Source organism: Dromaius novaehollandiae, chromosome Z (assembly GCF_036370855.1).
Source record: "Dromaius novaehollandiae isolate bDroNov1 chromosome Z, bDroNov1.hap1, whole genome shotgun sequence".
Lineage (NCBI taxonomy): Eukaryota > Metazoa > Chordata > Aves > Casuariiformes > Dromaiidae > Dromaius > Dromaius novaehollandiae.
Window position 1 is genome coordinate 48502633 of NC_088132.1, and position 12059 is coordinate 48514691.

At 35.8% G+C, this 12059-nt stretch overlaps 1 long non-coding RNA gene across 1 annotated transcript; it reads right to left on the reverse strand.

The window, feature by feature from the left end:
• Positions 1 to 1090: 1090 nt before the first annotated feature.
• On the reverse strand, positions 1091 to 7939 carry LOC135324983 (uncharacterized). Its single transcript, XR_010386195.1, has 3 exons — positions 7848 to 7939; positions 4424 to 7319; positions 1091 to 1216 (listed from the first exon to the last, which is right to left on the reverse strand). It is a non-coding gene; the product is annotated as an uncharacterized LOC135324983 (long non-coding RNA).
• Between the last annotated feature and the right edge of the window lie 4120 nt (positions 7940 to 12059).

Genomic DNA, 12059 nt, shown 5'->3' on the forward strand with positions numbered 1-12059 from the left:
GAGGATGAGAGCAAAGAGTAAATTCTGATTCCTGATCTAATGCAGCACTGAAATTGTTACATAAAAGCTAAAAGCAATCACTGAATCATCTCTCTGAGACCAGGAGCAACCCAGTCATGAATGAGGCCTGAGTGTAAGAAAGATATACCTACTTATAAGAAAAACAAGTTTTCGAAAAGGATCACGAGATGCATAGAAAATTATGCAGGAGCACCTGTTGGCAACACAAAAATTCCACAGCGATGTCCTTGAAAACTGATTAAGTGTGCACCTGCCAGCATGACTGGTGCACAGAACTTAGGCCTCCGCAAACGATTATGTGACTGTCGTAAACACACGGTCAGTAAGATTTTAATGTTAAGCAAACCAGCTATTTCACAGCAATTGAATCAAAGTGCATCAGGGTTGCAGCAAGAGTGGAGCTGCTCCATGAGGGAAAACAGGCTGGGACAAAGGGTGACAAAGCACAGGCAGTGCTGGGCACAGGCCCACCACACATAAGCATGGTGAGCAGGGCTGTGGCAGTGGCAGTAGCGGTTCCTGCCAACAGTCCTGTGACAAATGTGAGGTGATAAGTCAGGCTGGGAAGTCCAGTCAACAAGTCATGGACAACAGGGACACAGCTGGGCGTGGGCCTACCCATGGCGCAGCTCAGCTGGGCATTAGGGCTGGGCCTGAGCTTTGATGGAGCACTGGGGTCCAAGGGCACAGCGTGCAGGGTGGAGGCCCCTGCGGAGCCTGGTCGGGCCTATTGTTGCATGAGGGCCCTTATAGCATGTGTATCAGAATTAGGATGGAAAATGACAAAGGAGTAGCTATGGTCCCAAATTTACACTGTATTCTCCCTGTGCAAAGGAGGTCCAGAGCCTAGGTGTAGCAAATATGTGGCCAGATTAGGCCACATATTTGGAAAGTGCTGCTTTTTGACAGAATAGATTTAATGAGCAGAGTTATCTGATGCATGTATTCATTATCATCATTACTACCCTTTGAATGAATTCACAAAATCCAAATTCTTCCAACTTGCAACTATTGTATTACCATCACATAAGTAAAGCAGTATATATTTCAACAAACAACAAACCTGTGTTGCCTAGACTGTTTCACAGTTCACCATCCTTTGTGTTCCTATAGTTGTACTTCCTCGGGTAGTGAATAGCTCTTTTATGCAATACCTTCTTTGGAAATCTTGGAGCGTCTTCAAAATACAAGCTTCCTAAAGTAGGAAAGCATGAGCCAGTCAAGTAAAATAATTTAAATCACACATCTAAAGTTATGTGTTGTTTAGTCAGTTAGAATTATATCAAAAGGATAAAGCACAACAGCATAAATGTGGAATGAATGATAAAATCATTTCATCAGATTATTGTGCAGTAAAAAATGGGCATTCAAAGCATAATGACTCTCAATTTTGTTAGGCTTTGGAGAGTTTTCTGAGATTTCAGAAAACATGAAGGGCTGGTGGATTGGAGGGCAGATGACTAACATTATTTAGCTGCACATTTAATTCTGAAAAATATTTTCATTGTTATTACTTCTAAGTTTTATTATATTTGACTTCAGTGTGGTTATATAACATGAAGGCTTTCCAGCACTTTGCAAAGAAATAGGAATTACTACTATATATTACAGTCCCATTCTATAATTTTGTTTTTTACAATAGGTATGAAAAACAGAAAACTATATACAGCTGAAGTTATTAAAAACAAAAATTTAGTATTATCATACTCAGTGACTCAGTTATGAGCTGCTTGTTTTTTTAGCAAAAGGAACAGTCATTCATAATATTGGGCACTAAAATTATTCCTCTCATATTTCTTCAGAAAGATACTCTGATGAATGCTATATGGTTAAGACTGCACTGCAAAAATAACTGATGCTAAACTTTGCATGTAGGAAGTTTCATTCAAGGACTCAGAAACATTTTGTAAATACTAATTAATTACTTTCTGTGCTAAACGGTGTGTATGTTGGCAAGGTTTATAACTTAAACAGATTTTAAAGTTGATAGGAAACGTAAATCAACGTTTTCTCACATAAATACACATTAGCATTCTATCAGCTTGTAACGGTAGTCAGATATTGATAAGAAAAGGTCACAGGATCCAGGTATAACTGTCTTGGGGATAATACCAATGCTGTTTCATATGAAGTAAGGATCTAAATTTATTTATTCTGTTGTTTTGAGTAAGATCAGCTGATGAAACTATCTTGTAATTTTCTAATAGAAAAGGAAGAGCATGACAAATCAATTATGAATAAATATTAGTTGCTATCAAGTATCTGAAACTAATAGAAACTGATAGAAAAAGCATCTGGTCTCACTTTCTACAGTTTCTGGAATTTTAATATGAAACAATGTAATGATACCATTCTTTATAGAAACTGGTATGAAAAGTTGGTTTGAAACCAAAATCTTCCCTCATAAGATTTGTCCTTCTTATTCACGATTACTCTTAAATTAGATATACCTTCATGAGTACAATTGGAGATAGATTCCTACTTCACTGTTTAGTCGACAGGAAGGTAAGGATAGCAGGACTAAGAATTCAGATATTTTTCTGTACGAGCTGGGAAGAGAGCCAGAATACTATGCAAAGGTCTCTTTGCTCCATACACAAAGATGATGCATGGCCAAGCTGATGGCTAATGTATTCCTTAGATACCATCAAGGAACATGCAGTGTCAAGGAGGGAAGGATTTTGACACATGTTACTTGGGAACTTTCTGAACATAGCTCTTATATTCAAATAACACCTAGCAACCAGAATTTCATAAATGTTATTTTCCACTGGTGTGGAAGTCCTACATGGTACAAACCAGGGGTGTCAATCAAGTGAACTATAACCATTAAGTTGTCCATAGGAGACAAGTTGTCATGATGCCAGAATATTAATGGTCTTTATGTAAGCAAATAACTCTGAGGTTGTTGAGAAATCCAAGGAATTACATAAGATCTTTGTGCATTGTTGAGTTCTCCTGGACTGCCATACAGTTTATCCTATGATAAAGTACCAAACATTTCATTTGTTTGGACAGGAGCTTCTGCTGGATTTGAGATTGGACAAGATGGATTTAAGGAATCTTTCCATTGAACCAAACATCCATTTAGGAAGTAATTGTCCTGTGGGCTACACAGACAGTTAATCATCTATAGCAGTGACATGGATTCAACTGGATACGGATAAAAGGAAACAAATCATGGGACAAAGATAAAACTTTTTGCCAACTTTTTCCACACATAATAATTACGAGATATCTCTGTACCAAATAGACTGCAACCATGTTCCCTTTACTTTATACCATATTTTCATCATGCTAGAAAAAATTAAACATCTACAAACTTTGCAAGATAATAAACAGCCCTCAAGACTTTCTTTAAAAAGATCAGCCTAACATTAATGACGTCACCCAGACTCCCAAATCTGTAAAAGAGATAATGATCACAGTGCAAATTTGGTTATTTTCTATACTGAAGATGCTACAAGTGTTGAATTTTTCAGATCAGACCCAAGATAACTTCTAACAGTAGCAAAACATTTCCATTTACAAAATTATTTTAATCATAGCAGAAAGGACTATAAGGGTCTTGAAGGGTCATTTAGCTCTAAGGCAGAATCAGCAGTATCTAAATTCTTCCCATGCACACATATATTTTACAATACAGTATGTAATCTAATATTGAAAAGTGTTCTCATTTAGCTGGAATAGAATACATGAGCTGTATATCTTACATAATCTGAAGTGTAACATGGACAAGCTGAAATGTTTCAAAATTTTGAAACATTCATCTTTGAATGAAGAACAAATAAATTCTAGCAGAAAGTATAATACTTTTTCAAAAAGATTCAAGAGTTAGAAAATAACCATAACTGTGTTGTTAAAAGCCTCACAGCATATCAAAATCCTCATCTGTTACTAGGGGTTTTTTTAGTCATATCAAATAGCTGAGATCTAAGAAACAGAAATAGAAGGAAAGAAAAAGGGTAAAAGATAGGAGATTTTTTACTACAAAACTGTATTTGCAGATCAGAAATGCATTTACTACAAGATATACTCTATCAACCTTTTTTTGAACATTAAAGTTTGCTTTACTTTTAGTTAATCTCAACTTGTTAGTTTTATCACACCAAGATTTTTGTGATAGCTACATGACTTAAAACTTGCAGTACTGAGTAGGTAGCTTTAAGAGAAACCAGCTCCATGAATCTGGTAAACCCCTTATTTAGCCAAATGTCATTCTACCATCCGATGTTAACAAGGTTGCCAAAACACTAGAAAGCAAAATCCCAAATAAGCAAAGGTATTAACCAAAATTTAGCAATCACTATATTTACATAGGAAACATTACTCTTAATGTAAAGCACATTTGCGTTTTTGCAAATATTACACATGGTTCAAAGAACAATGAAAAATGAATTACCTGACGTGTTCCTGAAACACTTTTCCATTGTTTAGACCACATGTATTTCCTTTGCCTTTTCTGTTTTTTTGTGTTTTATTGTTTGTTCTTTTTTCACTTTAGAAACATGCTGCAGGTAAGAAGGAGGTCTGTTAAGCAATTCTTATCTCCAGTCTGTTGTATGTCACTTACAACCCTTAGATAAGGACAGTGGACTAGGACCTAGCAAATCTAAAGGCTTACTTTCACTTCTGCTACAACCTATTTGTGAACCTATCTCCGAACCTATTTTGTGCTTCTGCTGTTAAAAACAGATGTTAGCCCTATACTTTTTCTTGCCTGTGGCACGTTCTTGTACTCCAGAAATGTATCCGTGTCTGTGAAGGACTGTGACACTACAGAAGGACTTATATTGTATTACATAGGACTACCTTAAAGTAAATCAAATATGAAGGTATATAAATAATGTTGGGACTAACACCTTAATACGGAAAACCTTTTTCACTGATAGTCGAGCATTGGAATCCATTGAGGCTGAGAAATTTCCTGCATTGGAGGGTTTAAAGACTGGCCTGGATGAAGCCTTGAGCAGCCTGGTCTGATATCAGAGCTGACCCTGCTTTTAGCAGGGGTTTGGGCTACAGACCTTCTAGGGTCCCTTCCTATCTCAACTATTCTACAATTCTGTGATTCTACTACTACAGTGCTAATATTGTATGTGGTACAGCATCCTAAAAGAAGGTACAGAGTACAAGAAACTCAAAGAAGTTTTATTTTCCTCCAATTTTCTCCCCATAAATCTTAACCTTCAGACCTAAGAATTCCAATTAGTGTTCTACACTCAGCTGTAATTTGTCAATACACCATCAACTTCACATTACAACTCGTTATATAAAACACACCATGAGCAGTAGCTTTGTAAAATGCTATGCAGAAGGGGTTTTAACATAGAATGACTCATTTCGTATGAGTTTGAATGACTTACTCAGAAACAGAGAACAAACAAAAAATCTTCTCAGATGTTCTGAGATTTCCAAGAGGGAAATAAAAACCTAAAACATTAAAGGAAAGGTATTTTCTGTGGAAGAAAGATAATTTCCCAAGGGTGGATGATTTATTTCTCATCAGTCTAGTACCACACATCATCAGCTTTAATATTTATGATCCCATTTGCAGGCTAGCTCCATATTTGATTTGGACATTAAATCGGATCTTTGAGAAGAAGTTCTTCATCTGACACCATTTCAAGTAAAAACCTGAATAAAGCCTGCCCCTGTTCTTTGTATTTATGCTGCTGCATCTCTTCGAGCTACCTCTTTCTCTCCGGTTTTATTGTGCTGCACAGTTTTGTCTCCACATCTAAAAATGACTTAGGGAAAATTCCATTATAAACCCTATCTATTGTCGTTCCTATACTTCTGGAAATTATGTTCTAAGATCAGTCCTGCATTTACCTTATTTCAATATAACTTTTCTGCTTAAAAATTGAGGTCTCATTGGCTGAGAAAAAGATGAAATACCACATGAGTTTTTTAAAAAAAACAAGCTATTAAAACTATGTGTTGGAATTTAAGAATGATTTTTAAAAGCTTTGTTCCTAATTTAGGATGTTTTAAGTCAAACGATTGTATAATTCTTCCAGAGAATCCCTGAGCCTTCTAGATTTTACAGAAAAAATGAAAATGAAGCAACGAAGGCTTAGGAATAAAGTACAGGATGAGAAATTAACAAACTGTCATGACTTAACACTAATCTAGTATTATTTAAAAGCATGCTTTCTAGAATCATGGGCTTATGTGAAAATCTTAGTCTTATATTAGCAAAGGTTCTAGTTTTTAAAGACACACAGAAAATGTTTTAAAACATAAACCCTACCGTACCCTGAAGGTATGAAAGATTCAAAGACAAGAGGTTACCAGAGAATGATTCATTAATGTTAAAGATTTATAGTGCAGAAATACTAAATTAAAATCCAGAGTCTAATTATATGTGCTAGGGTCAGAGGAAATGTGAGGAGATGAGGAATCCAGTCTAACAGTTTGAATTAGGTACAAATCAAAATACTAAGGACAATTCAAATCCCCTTGTTTTCTGTAAGATACTTGAACATTTAAAGTTTTTTAAGCAGGCACTTTGATGCCAAAATGACTTTTCATCATCTTATGGATCATGTAGCATTCCCTTTATGCCAGAAGTCTTTCCCTGGAAGGTGTTAATTTAGAAAAAAAAAGACAAATCTAAAGACTAGAAATCCCTGCTGAATGTTACTGCAAGTCTTTTGCTAGGGGGACCAAAAGTAATGTTGATACCAGAACAAAATGGGCAAAACTCTTTAACAGAGAAAGCTTATTTATACTGTCATTTGCAAACATATTTTAACCAATAAGAGTAACTGCATTCCCATAATTCCACCAACTCCTTCTATACTTGGAAAGACTTTAGATTTTACCAGGAATCATTAAACTTTCCCATAATAAAAATTGTGCCATCCTTAGTTTCATGTCTAAATAATTGCTACTATGGATTTTGAACCTACTTCAGCACGAATGGTATTTCCATGTTTTGATGAACATTTTTTCAAGGCCACCTTTTGCATTAAGATAAGAGAGAGAAGGAAGACACTGTCCAACAGAAGCACTGTCAAACATGCCCAAAGTTTAAATGAATTTTAAAAAAGATTATATGAATCAGGATCTGAATGTTTGTTTCCTGAATCTATTCTTCTTTTATGATGTTCTACAGCTACATAGTGAGGAAACTGGTATTTTCTACAGAAACTTTAGAGGGATATTACATATGGAATCAATCTATTAGGTTGCAAGAATTCTCAAACTGTGCAAATAACAGAAGATTGCATTTCTTCAGATCAAAGTAATTCAACTTGAAGGTAGACTTCTGGAAGCTCATTTTGAAGTGGCTGTGAAAAAAAGCACATCATAAAGAATCAAGGTGAGTTCAAGTTTCAGCCTATTGAAGCGACATAAAATTAATGTAAGTGGTTACATTTTTTAGGAAAGCAGCCTGCAAGCAGTGAAGAGAAATTCTAAAAATGTGAATTATTGCCTGAAGCAGAGAAAATAGATGATCCAGACTGAAAATAAGGTAACCAAATAGCAGCATGTGCTTGCTTAGCCAAGCAACTTCATTTCAACTTTTTTTCTCAATGAAATCTCTACTACATCTTTCACATTTCAACTTCGCCTCTTGGATAGAATTTCTACTACAACTTTCTCCAGTGACTAACTGCAGTAGGTATTGCAAGGAATGAATGTGAATTGATTTATAGTGTGAAGAATTTGGGGTATGACTGCTATAATCAGTGGTTTCACAGGTAGATAGATACCTGTGTCAACTGTCAAACGGAGTCGGGTACACCAGGCATCAGATGCAGCAGTAAAACTATTGGAATTTTATGAGAAGCATTTTGATATTAGCTTTTCCTTACCAAAACTAGGTAAGCTAAACATCAGGGTGAGTATGGCCCAGATAGGTAACGCTTTCAGTCACCTTTTCATGTTTGAGGTTTGTCCTGCACAAAACAAAGCAAACCATGCAAAATTTTATTCCAATTAAGGAAAAACAACATATCACAGAAAAGATATTTTTAATGACATGCTTATAGGCATTTGCATAATTTCCTAATTTGCCTGAAAGCAAAAGATTTTCTCTTATAAGGACATACTTCACTTCTTTTATCTGTACAACAGATAAACCCCAAAGCCTTTTAGTTATTTGTGCAGTCTAAATACACAAGAAGAGACAGCATAAAGATATTGCCTGTGGAATACTGAAGAAGGAGAATGGCTTCCTGAGATAATAGAACAAGTGACAACTTGGAAAACAAGATATTCCATTTATTGAGTCTCATAATCTCATACTGACTATCCCAAAAGAGAAATGAACCTAATTTAGTTAACTGAAGGAATTTTGAAGTAGTGGACAGGTCCCTGTTTAAGCTAACAAAGAGTTTCCAATAACTTGAGTTTGGCTAATGAAGTTTGCACTGATTTGAAAAATTCACCTATAAGTGTCCTGCTTATTGGAAATTCTTTAAAACAAGATACTGAAATTTGCTAAATTTATAACGAAGCGCTCAGTCCTGCAAAAGCTTACTCATGCAATTTACAGTCTGCAGAATTATTGATTCTATTAACTTTATGGCTGTAGTCTGCACTCTGTGAGTATTTACGCAACACTTACTAAACTGACAGAATCATCCCACAGGATCTGCTCCTGTGCTCAATATCCAGACTAAGCTGTCAATGACTTCAGGAATGTTGTTGGGAATTTTACTTCCATGAGAAAGACAGCCATCAGTCTATAAGGATGTAGACATCTGCTGAATTTTTGAGTTGTTAACAGTACATGTGGCTGTTGTTGCTTTCACATCCAAGTCTCTAAGTATTGGAAGTACAGAAAAGGCTACTGATCTTTTTATACTTTGTCTCTACATTCAATCAAAGCCTACATTTACATTACAAGATTGTAACATGTACTGATGCAGTCTGATTTACTTACCAGACCACCTACCAGATATATCAGGAAAAGGCATCTCTACTGTATAAACTGTCAAATACAAGGAATCCTAAGTAATTTCAAGTTTCTGAAAGAGCTATAACGCTGGATGAGCTGTAACTGCTATCACTGACTAGAACTGCGCAGATAGTAGATCTTTCCTGAACCTTTTGGGGATTACTACGAGTATTTCATGTCAAATGTTTATTGTTAAGATTTGTGTTAACCCAGCAATGTTCACAGTAACTTTCTTGGAAAATTCGTCTGTGATTTGTTACACAGACAGGTTAAATCACTAACACTGCTCGTTTCATAGCTAAAAGTCATTCATTTCAGGTGCAAGTAGACTCCAGAAAAGACACAGGAACTATTTACCAGACAAAATTGTGCACAATGAGCACTGGACTAACTAACAAGTACATAAAAAAACACAGACATTTCATGAAAAAGGAGAAAAGCTAAACTCACAAATAAATTATTCCTCGTAAATTATTTACCGAGGCCTATTGCTACTTTAATACCCCATCAATGTCCTATGAAGTTATTAAATTGCAACCATTTACTTTGCTGAGTGTCGGCAGTATACAAGTGAGCTATACCATACATAAAAACAAAGCCAGTCAGAAAGACACTAGTTCTTGTATTCAGAATCTTAGCAGTTTAGCAGTATTACTTGAGCCTTATATGCCTGTTCTTAACAACAACAGGGTTTTTTTGTTGTTCTGGGATTTGACGTGTAAGAAAATAAAATGATTTGTCATTTTACTGCAGCTTTTAATTAACAAAAGAACATCTTAAGTTAGCCTGCAGTTCTGTTGCAGAGACACACCAGAGAATGCTGCAGTCCCACAAGGAGCCCCCTGTCATTTAAATCAAAAGTAACATTGTCACAGCTGGTGACGTTTCATTAGGTAAAACCAGATGGAGGGAAGAATTAGCTTTTTACAAAAAAAAATTACAGTATTCAACTCATAAAGTTCTTAAGGCCGCAAAATATCTCATTTGGTATCAAGCCCTTCACCAAATTAAGAGCACTCTTTGCTCTGTACTTGTTTGAATAATTAGGATGGTAGTTGTTACAGGATTCCACAAAATACTGTAATCTGCAGAGCAAAAGGAAAAACTTTCTAAGTAATCTTTGTGTGAAGGATAAAATAACATCTGCAGTTTTAATTTTTCTCTTAAAATTTTCCACAGAAATGACATGAGAACCTAGACAATTTATAAAGACCTCCTGCCTTGCTTTCCCACCAACAGTACTGTATATACTTTTGTATAACCTGTCAAACCCATCTTCCAGGCTTGCATGAAACTCAGTAATAAATTGGTATTACTTGCCAGTTGTTCATTCTTCAGGAGCCTTCAAGGCAACTTGCTCATGTACACACTATTCTAAAACTTGAAGGGTTTTCTTCTCATTTACTGGCATCAAAATCATCTCTGGACAGAACTGCACTGGTGATTTCAAGACCATTGCTGTGCAAGATGATAAAGTCAGCCTTCTCTCTCACAAAAATCTCTCTTCTCTACAATCCATTAAAATGTAAAGTAGAAAGATTAGGATAAACAGACAGATCATAATGAAGTGAAAATATTAAACAAGAAGCCTCAGACAGCTCCAAAGAAATGGCTTACCACTGGTACGGAATGTCACATTGACTTTAATTCCTTCGCTTGTCAATATAAAGTTTCCAGAAAATAAAAGAGAATTAGCTGTAGCAATAATTCCAAAAAACATGTTTGACAGAGAAAAGCTATTGCAAATGCACACAGAGTTCTTTCCTTTGGGGAAAGATGTGGTTTTATCTGACTAAAATGGCCCATGCCTTGAAAACATTTGCTTTGAATACATCATGTTTTGACAATAATTCTGTTTTCCAGTAAATTAATTCTTCTCTGAAAGAAAACAGAAGAGCCTTCTTAACACAGGAATAGCCAGAGCTTCAATTATTAAGTTTTTCAGTACTTGTAAAGCACTCATGTGCAAAATACACAGCAGTGAATCTTTAAATATTTTTACCTAAACATTTAAAATGAAGTATATCCTTTTTATTACTGCTGGTAGTTGCCTGAAAATCCAATAAAGCTGTAAGCCTAATGGGATGGCCTATGACTAACACAAGATACGTGCTTAAGTACTCTGCTGGACTTCAGGTTCAGCAAAGGAAACTTCATCTGATACAATGGTGAGCCCTTCTTCCCTTTCTCGTACATATACACAGCATTTAACTCATTAGTGATGCAAAAAACAAACCCCACTCTCTCTCCACTTCCTCTCAAACCCTGATTTGTGCTTTGTTGTCAGCCCTTCTAAAAATCAGTACTGTGTAGCATGTCCTGAAGATCAGCAAACCTGCACAGAAAATGCTACAAATATTTGAGATTATTACATGTGCTGGGAATAAGACTTCCACTTTCATGCTTATTTCCTATTTCCCTGGAGAATAAGACTCGGGAAATAAAGCAGCTGAGAACTGTATGCAATTTTTTACAGCAGCTCTTTAGTTTATATATCTATTTATATAATATATATGTAAACATAATATATATATATATGTTTATATCACTGTGTTTTTGAAAGCAACTGTGTTTCTGACAGCTTGTCTAGCTTGCAGCTACTAAAGTGGTCTGTACCATCTAGCAGTAAGTTTATGTCATTCCATTTCTGAATCTCTTCCTGGCTTCCTGTAGCAATATTTAATTCCAAGAGTCTGATAGACTCCGAATGTGGCCAAGCTGCTCACGTACAGAGGACACAGCTGAGAGTCACTGCCTGTTTTCTGTTCTCCTATTCCCTGGTGCACCAAGATAGTGAATCTGTTTGAAAAAACTAGTGAAAAGACAGAAAAAGAGAAAAAAACAATTGTTAATGTGCTTTTTTAAAACTGGACCCTAAGGAACACAGCACATAACTAAACAGTTGCAATTGTTTTTTGATTACTGAAGACCTGAGAAGGAAATACTGATGATACTAAGCACATCACAATGTTTAAAAATTACTGACAGTTGTAGTGAAACTACTTAAAAAGAAGTGACATTCTACAACTATAAACCTCTCCTCTCCACCTTAACTCACATGCCAGCCCACCGTCATTATTTCTATGGTGGAGCTCTCCAAAAAGATGTTGCTGTGTGATTAGTG